The following is a 17,952-nucleotide window of genomic DNA, read 5'->3' as shown; positions in this document are numbered from 1 at the left end:
GTTGTGCTGTCCTGTTTTTCATTCATTTGATATTATTTTCCCAACTTGCTGCCTGACCTGATATCTCTGCATGGACTGTTTCCTCCATGTGGAATAGGATTTTGTCTTGCTTTTGTTGTTCTTTTAAGAAGATATGCATTATTGGGGCACATGGGTAACTCAGTCAGTTAAGCGTCCATCTGTCTCTGTCTCAGGTCACGGTCCCCGACTCCTGGCAGCCTGCTTCTCCCTCTGCCTGCTGCTCCCCCTGCTTGTGCACTCTCTCTCTTTGTCAAATAAATAGATAAAATCTTAAAAAAAATATGTATTATTTGCTACATACAAATGATTAATAGAGGATATATATTAAGGTAAAAAGGATAGTAATATAATGAATGCCCATAAACACAAGAATTAGGTCATTACCAATAGAATGTTTGTCATGTTTCAACCTTCTACCTTAGAAATGGTCACTAACCTTATTATGAGTTCCTTATTGTTTAAAATATATTGTTTTGTTACATTCGCATGTATGATTCAACAATATAGTTTAATTCTGTTGTTTTTTTATCTCTATAAAAACTTAATGTATCGTGGTTAGTTTTTTGGGATTGACCCTTTTAGTTAATACTATATTCTAAAATTTGGGTGTATGTAGTTTAAGATTATACATTTTTACTGCTGTATAAATAGAGCACAGCTGGTTTATCTAGTCTCCTTTTCATGACTATTTAAATGTTTCAAGTTTTCATTACACAAACGTTGCTGCCATGAGCATTCTTATATATATATATATGTGTGTGTGCGTGTGTGTGTGTGTGTGTGTGTGTGTCTTGGGTGTCATCCCATGAATAGTATTACTTGATTGTAAGGTACTTGTTCTTTTAATTTCTTTCATACTATTAGGATTAATGAGATATTCAGTTTATTTTGAATCATTTTCAGTAGATTAAATTTTTCTAGGAATTTGTCCATTTCCAAGTTTCCAAATCTACTGGTGTAAAGTTGTCCATTGTGTTCTTTTGTTATGTTTAACCTTTGCTTTATCTGCTATTGTGTCTTTCTTGTTTTAATATTTTATTGAGGCATAACTGACGTATGATTATACATATTTAAGGTGTCAAATCTGGTGAGGGGGCAGCTGTGGCAATGTCCTTCTCAGATCTCCTAGTGCTAGAAGAGTAATTGGCTAACAGTCCGGACTACACAGCATTTTGGGCCCAGGCCATGCTTTGCACAGGCCATTCCTATCTAGTGACTACAAAGGGCAAGGAACTAAGGGAGGTTCATTCCTTTGAGACACAGGACTCCACTCATGGGCCCAAAGCACTGTGTCAGCCTTGCGAAATATCTTAGAATGACACTCTAGTCCAAGACCTTCCTGTTTTCCATTCTGCTTTCCTTACCCTAAAGTCTCCCATATCTGGTCAGTCCTCCCCTGGGGTCCCATGGCTCTCCCAGCCTCCTCTGACTCCTTCCCCACTTTCCCTCACAGGTTTTCTCCCCAGTAGTCCTCATGTAGCATGATCCTGTCACGGTACCTGCTTCTTGAGGACTGGGCCTAACAGTGTGGTTCTGACCTATGTCAACACTGTGAAACCATTACTGCGGCCAAGATAATGAACCTACGAACCCACCAGCCACCATCATCCTTCCCTCTACCTTGCTTCCACGCAGCCACTGACCTGATTTCGGAAACCATAACTAATTTGCATCCTCCAGTAGTTTATATAAATGAAGCCATAATATGTACCTTTGTCTGGCTTTTGACAAATTCTGTGTAATTATTTTGAGATTCATATATGTTGTCGAATGTAGCAATAGTTAATTCCTTATTATTGTGGAGTGATACCTTGCTGATACCACAATTTAACCATTCATCTCTTGACAGACACTTGAGTTCTTTCCTATTTTCTATAGTACAAATAAAACTCTATGAAAATTCATACAAGCCTTATAAGCCTTTGTACTGTCGTCATCTTTTCTGGACAAATGCCTTGGAGGGAAATGACTGGGTTATGTGATATGTGCATGTTTAACTTTTTCAGAAATGAAAACACTGTTTTTTAAAGTGTTTCTTAATGAGTTTTGTGCCCTCCCTCTTTCATCTTTAACTACTCTAGCCAAATACTTATCTATTTCATTAACCTTTTCAAAAATTTTCTTTTGGTTTTGTTGATTCTTGATGTTTTATACTTCTCTCTAGTATAGATTTGTTTTCTATTTCATTGATCTATTCTCTAGTATTTGTTATCTCTTACCTTAATTTTCTGTCTTTTTTTATTTGCTGATATAAGAAATTGAGACTATAAATTTAAGTACGCTTTCAGAGCCTCCTATATAGTATTTTAATGATTATATATCTCTAGTTATTTTTAATAATCTTACATAACTTTCCAGATTCTGGCCCATCCTGAACCAACCTGCCTAAAACCAACCAAACTATAACTATTATACTTGGGGAGGCAGAAAAGAAATCAGTGTTGATTTCTCAGACCCATTTCCCTGGCTCAACACCATTCACATAATATCAAAACACAGAAACTCATACCAGATATAGCACATCCTGATTTAGTATTATTCATTCTCTTACTGAAAATAGTATATGGACACATAACTGCTTGACTACACACATATATTAGTATCTTTTCTCTACCTTTAAATTATAAGCTTCTTCAAGGTAAATGTAGACTTAACACAGATCTTAAATAAAATAGCTGCTTGGAGAGATGTGCTAGTTGAATTTAATTAGTTAGGGGATTGACTTCTGTACATGCTTTCTGTAGTATAATGTCTCAGCTTACCGCTCCGTTTATTGTTTCCACAAATATTTACTGAGGACCTACTATGTGCTGAGTGATCTCCGAGGCTACTTCATCAAAGTAGAGAGAACTTGTTGGGTAAAAAGGTGCTGCAAAGAGGAAGAGATGGGGCACAGAATAGAACAGGGGTGGTATTTTATGGAGTGGCCCTTAGACAATTTGCTTCTTCGAAAGCAAGCTTCTGGAAGTCTTTACTTTTTTATTCTTGCGTTTATTTTAGTTTTTAGTTTTAGTTTAGGTTTTAGAACTGAATGTGCTGTTTAGGCTTTAGAACTGAATGTGCTGTTAAGCACGGAGTTTTTAGGCCTTTAACAAACACTTTCAGCAAATGGTAAGGAAAGACCTCAAACTTAAAAAAAAATCCCCTACTTCTTTATTCATGTTTCCTTTACATTTTAAACGTAAAATAAATAGATAGCAAAAGCAAAATAGACAGATACAGTCCATATAGTATAGGTGCAAATTAGGTTTCCTTTAAAAAGCCCTCCAGCTTTAATATTTTCAAGAACACCGTTTACTTAACAGACAAGATTATCTGTAATCCTTTTTGGGATCAGCAGCGGGGTCTGGAAATGTTAGCAGATCTGTTTACTCTTAATCACTTTTGCCAAACTCCAAGTCCACTGCCTTGGGTGCTTAACAAGCTGAAGTCCCGGAGAGCCCTTGGGGAGACCCTCTGGAGACATCACAAGACGCAGGGAAGCTCTTCAGGATTCCCGGGCGTGTAAAGGGGCGCAGGCACTAGGACCGCCCCGACGCCGATAGGCAGCCGCGCTTCACAGCGTGTCAGCGGGACTGAACCGCCTTTGCTGTTACACAAGAGAGCCCACAGCAGCAGTAGCAGCTCGGCATCCTTCCCCCTTCTGGCCTGTTGGAAGGTATTTACTTGCTATTTATCATTCAGATTTTGTAGACCGTCAGTGTGCCTTTAGTGTTCACCTAGTCTGATGCTCTGGCAGGCTGTCCAGCACTCGTCGGGTTACTATATGATTTTATGTTAATTTCCACAGCTGATGGAAGCAACAGTGCCATAAAGAAATGGGCTAGATATTTCCAGAGGCTGAAATCTGGAGACATTTGAAGGTGTAAGTACATTGGCCACAGATCTCTAACGCCCTGGCTGTGTTGGTTGTACCTCTTGACCTTCTTCCTCACCGAAAGAGCGCATGTAAAATGCCATCTGCATATTTCATTCATGAAGGAAAAACACCAAGACGGTGACAGAAACCACTAATGATGGCCCTGCAGCTCCACTTTGGAGTGGCTATGGTTCCCCCTCCCAGTCTGTGGGTTTGCAAGAGCAGAAGCTGGATTTGCAACAGAGTTTGGATGGGAAAGAGATTTTGCTCAGGGCTGCAGAAGGCTTGCTGGCTTTCTGCTTTCTGTTTTCAAAGCTCAAAGATTGTCCTTTCTAATCACTGCCGTGGTGCAGTGTAGGAGTCTTTTTATGCTTTATTTCTGCATTCCAAATACTCCTCATAGATGTGGGCTGCCAGAAAGCTGTTACACCATTCTGCACCTCTCAGTATAAAGCCATTGAGGAGAAACTGAGTTTGCTTTTTCTTGGACCATACTCCACTCAATACTACAATTAGTAGATGACACACAGAAACTTAAAAAAAAAATTGACTATCTAAGATTCCCTCTCCTGTTCAACAATACATCTGGTTATGTGTGATAAGGGAGTACTTTGCTACTAGGAAACCCAAATGAATATCACTCTACTGAGAAAATTGGACATTCTCTTTAAGTATCTTACAAATAGTTGAAGATGCTTTTGTAGGGCCTTGATGCCAATTTCATGCATTAAAAGCTTTTTGGAAACTTTAAAGCCTTGTCAAATTGATGTTAGATTATTACCTTAGAAATCAGATCATATGTAGGTGTCTTGTACCAAAATGAAACAGGTAAACGTATTTATGAATGAATAAAATGTTGAGTCATATTAATGGTTAATTCATGGGAAATTTTTAAGATAAACTGTGGTATTAAATTTATTTCAGGAAAGAAAATATCAAACTGAGTCTCACAGCAAGGCATCAATATTGAAAAGGTGACTTTAATGAAAAGCATTTTTAAGAGTTTAAAATACATTTAATAGTTCAATAATTATGTCCTTTAAATGCTTATATTTGACACTTTGAATACCATAAATGAGGTTTAAAATTGTTGAAGTATTAAGCTTTTGAAAATATACCTATAATTCTCCTAAAACTCTTTATTTGGTACAAAAAGAGAGGTACAGAGCATACGAGGGAGGGAGGGATGGAGTCTTATTTTATTGTGCTGTACTTCTTTCTATTTGAACATTCTGATTGAATGTTTACTATATAAATATGCTACCTGTATATTTTTTAATATAACAGAAATTACAAATGGTTGTAGCAATTAATTTGCAATATCCTTAAATGCAAATGACTATAATCATATAAAAGTAACATGTTAATATTGCTCTATAATATTTCTTTAAACAGGGAAAATCTTTTGAAAACAATGTGTTACTTCTAGACAAAGTTAGGGAAATCAAATTGGGGGTGGTAATAGGCTTTCGGTATTTTGTGAAGCAAAGGAAATTTTTTACATTTATTTTTAGTTGGTATAACAAAATACTATATAACTCCATGAACTTTGTGTTAATAAATTTTCTCCTTTTTCCCTTTTAAAATAAAAAAAAAAGTTTCTATATTCTCAGTCTGGAAAGATGACTCAGTTCTTTCAAATTAGAACTTAGTTTTAAAAATTCTTGCCCAACATGTGATTTGCAGCCTTAAACTTTAGTTTTATGTCATACACGTTATTCATACATTATCATAAATAATCTAAAAATAATTTAATTATATGTTGGGTGTAAGATTCATTGAATTCAATAATGATAGGGGGGGAAAAACCAGAGAATAGAGATCTTGTTCAGAATTTGATACTCTTTGCAGAACATGAATTTTGTTTCTGAATTTTTAAGTCCTGAAATTAAGTCCACCAGCGAGACCTGATTTTAGACAAGGGCTCAGTGCTCAGTGGAAGTACAGACTTGCTGGCAAACAAGTGGGGCTTAAGCTGCAGAATAAAATGCAAAAGCTAAAACTAATTTGTTAAAGTGTGAAAGTAGTGATTATCTGGTGATTTTTATCCCAGAGGATAATCTCTTTAGGCCTTGAGAAGTCTGGCTTCCCAGGAGATCCACATGAATATCAACATTATCTAGATTTACTAGATAATAGTGGGGCAGTGAGGTAAATATTTCTAAAAGATTACTTTTAGCGTACAAATTTTTCTTTAAAAGAGGCTCAGCAAATAACAGATCTGGATACACTGATTTTACCCTCCGCAGTGCTTTTTTTCCTAAAGAACATAATAGATTCTGAAACAGGGATTCTCATGCGAAGTGGGTGCATAGTAAGACATTTAAGAAAGAAATGAAAAAAATTAGCTTTTATATGATTAAACTACCCAGAAGGAGCTAATGTAATAGGAGAAGAAGAATGTCAGAGAAACTTGTGTCATTTCAATTTACATTGATTTTAGTTTTCTGCATGGAGTAAGAAAAGATGTCTCCTGGTAGAAGCCACAGAAAATGCAAAAAAATTAGTTGGGGGGTGACTTCTAATGGTCAGCCCTGCGGGAAACACTGAGTGTTAAAGGGTTGAAGAAACAAATGGAAAGAAGCTCTGAAAGGTGATTACAATGTTAACATGAATGTTTACAAACCTGTTGACCACATATACAAGCCACAGTGACTAGGAATTATATGTGACTCGAGAATTTCCTTGACGATTTTCCTTGAAATTCCCTATTTGCCTCTCTAATTGTGATATTTTTTCTTATTAAATGAAAGAGTTAGAAGAAATGGAACAAGAACGTGTTAGTAGCATGTGGGGTCCACCTCACATACGCCTGTGTGAACCAGGAGGGAGGGGACATATTTTGTGGGAGTTTGGCAAAAGGGAGAAGCTACTATCCATATAGTTTTGGGAATAAGCTTTTCTCAGAAGCAAAGGTTTTGTTTCCAAAATTGATTTTACTTATAAAGAACTAAGTTTGTAGGTATAGCAGGAAGCTTTTAAGTAAATGAGAATTAGCCTTTAGGTGTAAAAGACCAATTAGCAAAGTGAAAGGTATACCATGGATTGCTGATAAGCAGTTTTATCCAAAGCATTGTTTCAATTATCCCTCCCAATTCATGCACTTATAACTGATGGGGATGTAGGACACCACTCATACACTCTTGCTTCCTTCCTTATGTCTTTTATTTAATAGGGAAGAAGTTAAAACTTCTTCTTAAGGAAACTTGAGAAATATTAATCATGATTCCGTACATGTTTAAGTAACAAATGAGCTTTGCTATTCCCCTAAATATACTGTAATAATTACAGTTTACATTTTAGAATCGGTATAAGATTTTATGGACACAGCATTTAATATTTTTGGATTATATTTATTTATTAGATATTTGTCAATTCCTCACTGCATGCTGGGTATGAGGTCAGACCTGTAAATAAGTTATGTCCCACCATTCATGGGCTTCATCATCCTGTGGAGAGAAATTGGCCAAAAAAACCAAATATTATAAACCAAATACGTTATTATTAAAATTCTTTTAAAATTATTATAACTTGTGAAAAAGTAAACCAGAATATATCTAATAGGCACTGACTTGAAAATTAGAAGAGAGTATTATGATAAAGAAAGACTTGGTGATTTTTTTAAGATGTGGTTGTCTGGAAAACTCCCTGAAAAACTGGTAGATCATCAGGGATCTGAGTGAAAGAGACAGCCAAGCAAGAAAGAGGGCAGACTTCATGCTGCAATTTAAATCGATTCTAGGTCACTCTTTAAGTCTTGAAAACTTGAGCATTTTACCCCCTTGATAAAACTTCGTAGAGTTTTCAGAAAAATAAGATAACATACATTAAGAGTCCATGACAATATCTGGGGCAAATTGAATTTCCATTATGACTTCTAAAGTGCCATTACAACTTTATGAATTCACTCCTTTAAATACCTAGTCAAATAAACAAGTACTGGACCATTTGATCACTCCTGTGTCCCTTTCCTTAGAGTTTTGTGGTGATTCTATTTACACAGTGGAGGGAGGAAAGATGGTCACTCGCATGGACAGCAGAAAGAGAGAACCTTATTCCCGAATCTTCTAAAGAAACCAAGTCTCAATTAAGAGCTTTGTGAGCTGCAGTTGTGGTACATTTGTGATTGTCTCCTCAGAAACCTCCAACATAGTGGTTGATGGGGATTAATTAAGGTGCTTTTCCTCCCAGGGAATGCTGGAGGGAGAGGACTACCTCCAAGGAGGTTGGCATGGGTCCCCTGGCAGGACTGTGCTTACTGGGCATGGTCTTTAAACACGACTTCTTGAGAAGTTCAGTGGATGAACATAGCACTTGACAGTGAACGGCCCAGGGCCCAGGCTCAAGTTCGAGAAGTGAGTACATTGATGAAGAAGGTGGTTTATTACTACTTGGAGGGACACACGTCTGAACAATTTGGAGTTTTGTCATCTCATCAGCGCACACCTAGAAAATATATACTTGCACACAACCACACGTATTCCAAATATATATCCATATTAGAACACTGATACGTATTTGTATGTTGCAGTATATATATATTATGTGGAAAATTGCTATGCGGTGATTTTTAAGTATTTCCTCCCCTATTGTTATTGACGACACAACTAGGTAGAGTGGCAAAATTGTTCAACAATATTTTCACTGAGTCCTTTCAAAGAAAAACATTAATCCTGGGTGTTATCAGCTAGACATAGGTGAAGCTACTTTATCAGACAGAATCCAAAATAGAAAACTAAACTAAAGGAGAAGCCTGAAAGAGGCTCACACTGAAAAGAAGCATTGTTGGGGGGAGAAGTTCCCTGACATATCAAGATTGGATGCGGCAGCCACAGACAGATCGGCAGGACCAGAAAAAAGCAAAGGCCCTTTCTGAGGGTGAAAAGAAGTCCAGAGGGTCAGGAAAGGAAGTAGAATTCAAGTTCACGAGATCTCGCACTGCTAATATTTAAATCTGTCTGTAGCTCTGTCACGCTCCATTAGTGTGTCCTTGAAAACATAACTTTAACTATTTTGGTCTTAGTTTCTTTATGGCAATCTCTTGAATTTTAGTAGTGAATTAATATCACTAAATGAGGGAAGAGGGTAATACATAAATATCTAATAGACAGATAATTACTAAATTACATTTTAAAGCAGAAAACATGATTAAGGGGCACCTGGGTAGCCCTGTTGGTTAAGTGTCCAACTTGTGATTTTGGCTCAGGTCATGCTCTCAGGGTTGTGAGATCGAGTCCTGAGCTGGGCTCTGTGCTGGGCATGGAGCCTGCTTAGGATTCTTCCTCTTCCTCTCCCTCTGCCACTTGCCCATTTGTAACTCTTAAAAAAAAAAAAAAAGGCATAATTAAGACTTAAAAGTTTTTTTTTTTTTTTTAAAGATTTAATTTATTTATTTGACAGGAGAGACACAGTGAGAGAGGGAACATAAGCAGGGGGAGTGGGAGAGGGAGAAGCAGGCTCCCTGTTCCACAGGATACGTGGCTGGATCCCAGGACTCCAGGATCATGACCTGAGCCAAAGGCAGATGCCTAATGACCAAGCGACCCAGGTGTCCCTAAAAGGGCTGTTAAATAATGATTAAACCTACAATTCACCAATAAGATATATCTATCCTGAGCCTGTAAGCAACTAATAACATAACCTAAAATAATTTAAACAAAGTATATAAAGCAGAGAAATGGATGAATCCACAGTCACAGTGAGATTGTACTAAAATTCACTCAGAAACTGGGCAAAAATTAGTGAGGATAGAGAATTTGAGCAATACAATTTATAATTTCAATCTAATGGGCATATATGGAAACTGCAACCAATAAAGTTATTCTTTCTAAGCATACTTAAAAACTCTTTTTTAAAAAATATTTTATTTTTTGACACAGAGGGAGAGAGAGCACAAGCAGGGGGAGCAGGAAGCAGAGGGAGAAGCAGGCTCCCCGCTGAGCAGGAGCCTTCTGCAGGGCTCTATCCCAGGACTCTGAAATGATGACCTGAGCCAAAGGCAGCCGTTTACCCAACTGAGCCACCCAGGCGTCCCCATGAATAGTCTTTTTAATGCATAAAAATTTGCTAACAAAATACAAAGCAAGTATCAACAAATGACAAAGATCAGTATCATACAGTTAATGTCATTTGATCACAATTTAACGAATGTTTTTGTATCAGAAACTTACATAGTTCAAGCTAACCATATACTATATAAAAGGTAATATAATCCGACTTGAAAATGTAGAAAATAATGTCTGGGCTTAAAAAAAGCTATTAAATCACATTTGACTCCATTAAAAAATTTCACTTTTATCCATGCATCTCATTGAGATTATTTCTAACGAGGCACATTTTTCCCCTTTTCCCCCAGGGTACTATGTAGGGGCTTAGATAAAAGTGCTCTGAACTGGACACTCTTGAAATGTTCCCAACCAGCCACTTCTGCATGATGACCAAAAACGTGACTGGTTTATAAGAAATCCATGATTCTGATTCTAAGGCCAAATTTCTACTGGGCCCACTCCATAATTATCATGTCCTGTTGGTAAATGCTTGTTTTCAAGGTTAGAATTAACCTCTGACTGGATTTTGGATGGTCTATATTGCAATATCCTGTATTTTCTTAATGCAGAAAATATTCGAATCACTGTAAACAAATACCAACCAAGTCTGTTCTTCATGGAATCCCAAAATGATTTATCTGCATTGTGAATATTGTAGGTGTTATACTTGTATCAATGTTGTTTTTATTTTTATTATTATTTTAATTATTATTATAATTTAATTATTAATTATTATCTTTCCTTTCACTTCTTTTATAAACTATTTTCTAAAAGCCTTAACATATAGAAATTTTTCATGATAGACCACAATGCCCTTTTGGAAAAATTTTAGTTATCTGTAAGTTCCCATTCATTTAAGTTCAAACTGGATCAGAATTCCATTTGACTGGAAGCAATCTCATTCTGGATCTCCTAAAGCACTTTTCTCGACCGCTGTGATTCAGGGACCCCTTACACTTTGCTTTCTATGATGTGTGCATTTGCCTCACCTCTTTGACAATGTTTTAATCACCTTTGTATGTCCCTAGGGGCTCAATAAATATTTTGATGAATCAAAAAAATTTCCATTTGAGATCTATAGCTACTTTGCACTCAGTATGAAAAGGGCGTGGAGACTTTCTCTCTGAGGATTTCATATGCTCTCTTAAAAAGAATGACCCTATTTCAAGCCCTGACAAGAAAAAACTCTAGGAAAGCTATAAATTTTGTATCATTCTATGTGTATGTCAAAAGTTATCTATCTTACCAACAAATGGCTCAATTAAAGAGCGATTGCTCCTGGCAAAGTGATCTCTTGAATGGTGCTTTTTCATTCTGAATGGATCCCTTTAGTTATTACTGCAATAAAAATGCTTCATGTACTCCAAGTCTGTTTGAGTCCTTTTCAGAATGTTAAAATTTCTTTCTCTCAATAATATTCTGCCTCCATTAATGTATTAAAACATTCAGTTTTAGAATAATTGAAGTAAAGCTTAGAAGGGACTTTTGAAACCTCCTCCCTTTTAGAGATGAAGATCCTGAAGGTCCCAGTGGTCAGGTCATGTTGTACTGGATATGAGAGGAGAATCTTGTCTTATGATTTTCACCTTGGCTTTATTATATAAAAGCATATAGTTTGTAAAGTGCAATTTCAAAATGTAAAATCATAGCTCTTAGGCATGTAGAAAATGAACATGTGTAAAGGAATATAATTCATTAATTAATGAAGGATTATCAGTCAGATGTAATGAGCTGTTTGAAAAACACCTAAGAAACTATATAGGTTCATATATATGCATGCGGTCAAGTTTAAAAAGAAGCGTTAGGATAAGATGGTGAATTTTTTTTGAAGATTAATCTTTGGGGTTATCTGTTCCATCAGGCAAAAATTATTTGCATTTCTACAGGACAGAACCCTACAAGTTAACAAGTCACTTCACTGCATCTGGGACTTTTAATCAATAATAAACAATGAGATGAACTAAATATCTTCTCTTAGACAATCCTAGGGTTGTCTTTGTCCCCATGTGTTATGGAAAGTACTTTCTGCGCCTCTTTGTGCCTTATTTCTGCAGTCTAGGTCAGGGATTGACCAGCTAACCTGTGTGCCAAATCCAGCCCATCGCCTGGTCTGTAAGGGAAGTCTTATCCAAGCACAGCTTTGACCTGATTCTTTGCACGGAGGCGTCAAGAGTGTTAATTAACCAAATAGACTTCCTGGAGTTTGCTCTGTGAATCTAGGGTCTTACAGTATTACTAATCACTAAGACCACAAAATTAACATCTGTCTGGAAATTCTAATAGTCTTGAGTCAGACTTGTAAATTCTCTTTTAGTACCTCTTCTATCCTAAGTCTGGGAAACCAACCCCCAAACAACTCTCTCCACTAGCTTTCACCTGCTGTTCCTATAAGTTTACATGAAATCTTCCCTTCTAGAGCGTCCTCTAATTTGTTCTGGTCCTTAGTCTTTTGGAAGTAACCTTTTTATTGCCTGAAAGGCAGGGACTTAGGTACTAGACCAGCTTCTTAAAACAGTTTCATGGGCATCCAGTCCACATGTGTTCCTTAAAGATGAGCCACCATATATGATTTAATAAGAATCCTTCCCAGATATGGCACACCAAGCGTAGACTTTGTTGCAATATTGATTTGTGCAGTTATTTCCTGGTAAAAATGGGGACACATTGGCATTGAGCCTATGTAAATAACCTATTGCCATGGAAAGTAAAGAGATGCAGTAAAAATATTTGCTTCTGAATTCCTAGTGAGTCAGTGGGACTCAGATACCATTTAGAACATCAATTTAATAATCTTCTAAGATCAGGATTAGGGATAGTTTAAGAAAGAGAAAGGGTTTCCTTACACATTTATAAAAAAAAGTAGGAAGTTAAAATAATGCCAACCACATTCCCAACAAATAATCACAATTAAATATTCCTCATGAGCTCATTTGGTTCTGGTGATAAGCCCTCGTTGCCCTGGGCCAGCAGTCTGCTTTCATGTAATATGTCTGCTTCTGGACTAGGAAGAATCCAGCAAATCCTAACTTACTGCACTGGTATGGCCTAAAAGTTGTCCAGGCCATCTGAGTTTAGAAGCTTAGGAGTCTGTCTACTCTTTGAAGAGTCTCTCCTTGGTGCTGTCTTTTTGACAAGGCTCTCAGACTGTACTTTTTTGTTGAAAACACCAATTTTAGCCCTACAGCTTAGAGCAGAGCTCTGAGGCAGCTGTTTGTTGATGAAACTGACTGTGGTTAATTTATAACAATAACCAATGATGTCAGAATTGAGGGGAGTAAAGTTTTCTAATAGGTTCTCATAATGGTTTGACCAGTGTTTTCCCTGAGGGTAAGAACATATTATGGAAGGCACTGAAGAATATCCAGGGCTTTCCCCCAAAAGCTTCTGATTTCTGAAGTATTTATATTAATTATCTTTTACTTATGCAGATTAGCCTAAGGAAGTCTGAGCCTGTCTCCTGACTTGATAATTCTTCCCTGTAGCTCTTCCAATAGTATTGAGCTAACTCAATTGAGTATTGAGTAACTGCGGAGAGCTGAACAAACCTAATTGTTTCTTGCATCTTTTCTATCTCTCTCTCTTTTTTTACTTTTATAAAGTAAAATAACAAATCTTCGTGATTTCTGAGATTTCTGAAAAATCTCAAGAATAAATTTAGGAGTTAATTTTAAGGGTCATTGGGGGTCACCTCCCAAACTGCTGAAGTCTAATTTTCCAATCATGACTCTGGCAAATATAAAACGCACAACCGTAAACAATGTCAACTTATGAGTGAATAAGAGAACTAGATGTTATGACTGCTGCCAGGAAAATACAAGAAATATGTATATATGGGCAATTTAACAAAGATGTGGTAGGATAACACTACTGAGTCAGATTTTAAAACTTGCTAAAATCTAACAGACCATAAATATTTGGAGTTGTTTGTTTCACTGGGCAAAAAGTGTTTGCATATTTAGTAGAAAAATTCAACAAATCAATAAGTAATTTTACTAAGTCTTAAATTAAAAACAAAAAGTGAGATAAACTAAGTAGTATATTCTTCTGGACTTGTGCTATCTGGTGAGGTAGCCAGCAGTTTTTTAAATATGGCTGTCTGAATTTCAATTTAAATTAATTAAAATGAAATATAACAAAAACTTTCAGTCTCTCAGTCACACTGTCCACATTCTACACGCTCAGTGACTACACTTGCCTCATGGCTACCATATTGGGCAACATGGCCATTTTCACAAAAAGTTCTAGACATCCTACCTATAGAATCCACAGGTGGGCATTGATCCTATAGAATATTAAAGGTGTGTTGCCCACATTTTTGCCTTATGTCCAAGGGTTGGAGAATTTTTCTAATGGTGATAGAATTCAAAACCATCTAAAATTTAAAATTTGATAGTAAATGCCTACAATTTGAGTAAACTTTACGTGTATCGTGATCATGCCAGAATGGAAAATGATACAAGTAAACCAAATGATGCATGATATGTTTCAGCATTACTATTTTTAAAAAGGCTTTAGAGCAAATAATTTTTTTAAAAGTTTAATACTACCAAAATACATCATGTATCATTTAGTTTACTCAAGGTAATTCAATCAACTCTCTAAACAACCATCGAAGTTGGGATATGTGAATGGTTCTGGTGAAACAGAGCAGGTTCAAAAAAGAAAAGATGTGAGTCATGGCAACCATGGTATCTAAGGAGATTTTTTGCTTCACACAGAATTTCATTTTTCCATGCTCAATTATATAAAATGGAATTGCACATATTGCTGTTAAAGTAACTTCCACATTAAACAGAATCTATGTTTTACAATAACACTCAATAGTGCAGTAAGAAAATAGAACATGTATCAAATAGGATGCTATTTAAAATTGGAAAATTAATTTTATAATAGAGAACTATTTTACCTTGGATTTCTCGTTAACACAATGAAGGGATTTTATTCCCCTAATTTTATTAGTTTATGAATTTCATCATTTATTAAACAAATATGTATGAGGTGCCTGTTATGCAAACAGGATAGAAACAGTGTCCACCCATATGGACCGTGCAGACTGATAAGGAAGACAGACAATAAACATAACTAATTAATTACACCTGTTATAAGTTTTGTGAAAAAGTACGTATATCGGGAATCCTTTCCTAGTCTGTTGGGATATGGGCTGACTGTATTTGGGGTGGGATGGAGTCAGGAGAGTCATGTCTAAGAAATCAGCATTTAAACAAGGATCTAGAAGATAAGTAGGGATTATCTAGAGAAGGGAGGTTTGTCAAGGGAGTGGGGTGGAAAACTTCAGAAAGGAAACAGCATGTGGGAGGTCTTGACAAAGGAGGCAGCGTGAACGTTGACGCATGAAGCTTAGACTTAAAAGAATTGTGTTTTACTGCTATTATTTCCTTTTTGTGGCAAAAAAGAAAGAGCGCACAGATTACTTTCATATATCAAACTGCAATCAAGGAATTATGTAAGTAGACATAAGCCTAGTGCCCCACTCCTCATTTAAAATTACCAACCGTATTTCCCTCTGTGGGAGAAAGTCTCATATAGTTACCTTGATTTCCACTAAGATCCGAAATGGAAGAGTTAAGCTTCTTTTTTTAAAGATTTATTTACTTATTTAGAAAGTATGTGTGCTGAGAGCTGCAGTGTGGAGGGGCAGAAGGAGAGGGAGAGAGACTCTCAAGCAGACTCCCCACTCAGCATGGAGCTCTATGTAGGGCTCGATCTCACAACTCTGAGCTCATGACCTGAGCCAAAATCAAGAGTTGATCACTCAACCAACAGCTACCCAGGTGCCCCCAAAAATCTTACATTTGAATGTGGTATGGTATATCATCTTGGCATCATCTTTCTTCCTTTCCACATACCTCCCATGATGTATCTGTCCTGTCATACGTTTGTTTTGCTATATTTGACGTCCTTTGTAGAATGTGAGCCCATAATAATCTCTGTGTTTCCAGCACTTAACATAAACTTGCAAGAAGAGATGTTCCATAAATGTTCATTGAGAAACTAAGCAAGTGGATAAATGAATGGTCCTAGAATTAGGAATGTACCAAGAGAAAGAAAAAGACCTTAAATTACCTGACTGAATCTCTTAAATAATTCTTTTTTCATTTTATATGGAAGTAACGTGATAATATCTAAGTTATTCGACTAAATAATATTGATGAGTCAAGAAATTTTCAAAGGTAAGAACATCCACATTATCAATGAGATGTTCAACTTTTATTGAATGCCTCCTCTATACAAATCAGCCATTTAAAAAGAGGTAGAAGATACAGTTCTCGCCTTCTAAGAATTTGAGATAAAGTTGAAAAACAAGAATGTATGCTTAAAAATACAATGACTAGTATAAAAAATATGTACTAAACACCAAAGGAATACAATAAAAAGTGGCAAATACTAGAGTTTGAAAAACAAACCATAAGGATATTCCAAAATTCTGGTCATATTGTAGGCCACAAATGAGGGAAGATTTCCATGTAATACCAGACCCCTTCAATTGTTCTTAGATGACCAAACATTGACTTATGATTTTGTCCTTCTGCGTATATTTCCAGCATTTTATAGCTGGCTGCCTTTGAGGACATTACTTATATTTTCTAAATAAGAACAGCTGGAAAGAAAAGAATGAAATTAATATTTGTTGATCACCTACCATATCCCAGACACTGAGAACAGATTTTACATAATGTATTTGTACCTTAAATGCTTTTATAGAACATAAACACATTCAAAACGTTTTAAAAAATTTAATCTGCATCTTTTACTATTTGTGGAACAGATATTTTTTCATAAAACAACTTTGCTGTGCTATATTCTGCACATGACCAGCTGTATACTCTTCTGGAAACATGGGCACAATCAAGATGGAGAATATTACCACCCCCAAAAGTCTCCTGTTGTCCTTTTGCAGTGAACCCTGGTCTTGGGCTGCCGCCAGTGTGCCATTTGTCACTATAAATTCCATTGCCTTATCTGACATTACATGGAAATGAAACCATATAGTATGTTCATTTTGTGTCTGACTCCTTTCACTTAGTGCAAGGTTTCTGTCCTTGCATGTATCAGCAGTTCCAGATTTTTTTTTTTTAATTTCTGAGTAGTATTCTATCTCATGTATATACTATAGTTTATTTACTCATTCTCCTTTTGAAGGACATTTAAGGTGGTTTTCCATTTTTTTGGCTACTAGGAATAAAATTGCTCTGAACCTTTGTTTTCTTTTAAAGATTTTATTTATTTATTGGAGAGAGAGAGCGCAAGTGGGTTGGGGGCAGAGGGAGAATCAGACTCCCCACAGAGTAGGGAGCTTGATGAGGGGCTAGATCCTGGGACTCTGGGATCATGACCTGAGCCAAAGGCAGCAGCTTAACTGACTGAGCCACCCAGGTGCCCCGCTATAAACCTTGATTTCAAGTCTTTGTGTAGAAGTAGGTTTTTACGTCTCTTGGTGAGTACCTCAGAGTGGAATTGCTAAGCTCTGTAAGTGTGCATTTCATGTTGTAAGAAGCTGGTGAATGGTTTTCCAAAGTACTTGCTGCATTATACTTGTCCAGAAGAAATGTATGCAAGTTCTAATTTCTCCACATTCTCATGTACACCTGGTATTATTAATGTTTCTAAGTTTAGTCCTTCCTGCGAGTGGGTAGTGGGATCTCATTATAATTTTAATGTTCATTTCTCCAGTAAACTAATGGTGTTGACCATCTTTACATGGGCTTATTACACATTTGCTTATCTTCTGGGAGGTTATCTGTTCGAATCTTTTGCCCACTTTTGTGTTAAGTTACTTTTCATAGAGTTGTAAGAGTTCTATATGCATTCTGGATACAAATCCTTGGTAAGATATTTGTATTGCAAATATGTTCTCTCATTTGTTGACTTGTCTTTTTTTTTTTTTGAAGACTTTATTTTGTAGAGTAGTTTAAAATGGAAAGGAAGATACAGAGATTTCCCAGATAGCCCATGCCCTGACACATGCAAAATCTTTATGCACAATCCATTATTATTATTCTTAAA

The 17,952-nt window shown here is 36.4% G+C and overlaps 1 protein-coding gene across 6 annotated transcripts in view; it reads left to right on the top strand.

Annotated features, from left to right (window-relative positions):
- The first annotated feature begins 3,591 nt into the window (after positions 1-3,591).
- Positions 3,592-17,952, top strand: part of RAB27B (RAB27B, member RAS oncogene family) — a 143,081-nt gene continuing 128,720 nt past the window's right edge. For 3 of the 6 annotated variants that reach the window (XM_032882453.1, XM_032882452.1, XM_032882450.1), the window contains exons 1-2: positions 3,592-3,679; positions 3,812-3,886. The gene's annotated coding sequence lies outside the window, so the exon portion shown is untranslated. The remainder of the gene's footprint in view (positions 3,680-3,811; positions 3,887-17,952) is intronic. The other 3 variants (XM_032882454.1, XM_032882451.1, XM_032882455.1) reach the window with 2 other exon arrangements.

Source organism: Lontra canadensis, unplaced genomic scaffold (genome assembly GCF_010015895.1).
Source record: "Lontra canadensis isolate GAN:19392208 unplaced genomic scaffold, GSC_riverotter_1.0 scaffold82, whole genome shotgun sequence".
In the NCBI taxonomy this organism is placed as follows: Eukaryota; Metazoa; Chordata; class Mammalia; order Carnivora; family Mustelidae; genus Lontra; species Lontra canadensis.
The sequence above is the reverse complement of the archived record's forward strand: the minus strand, read 5'-3'. Positions and strand labels throughout refer to the sequence as shown.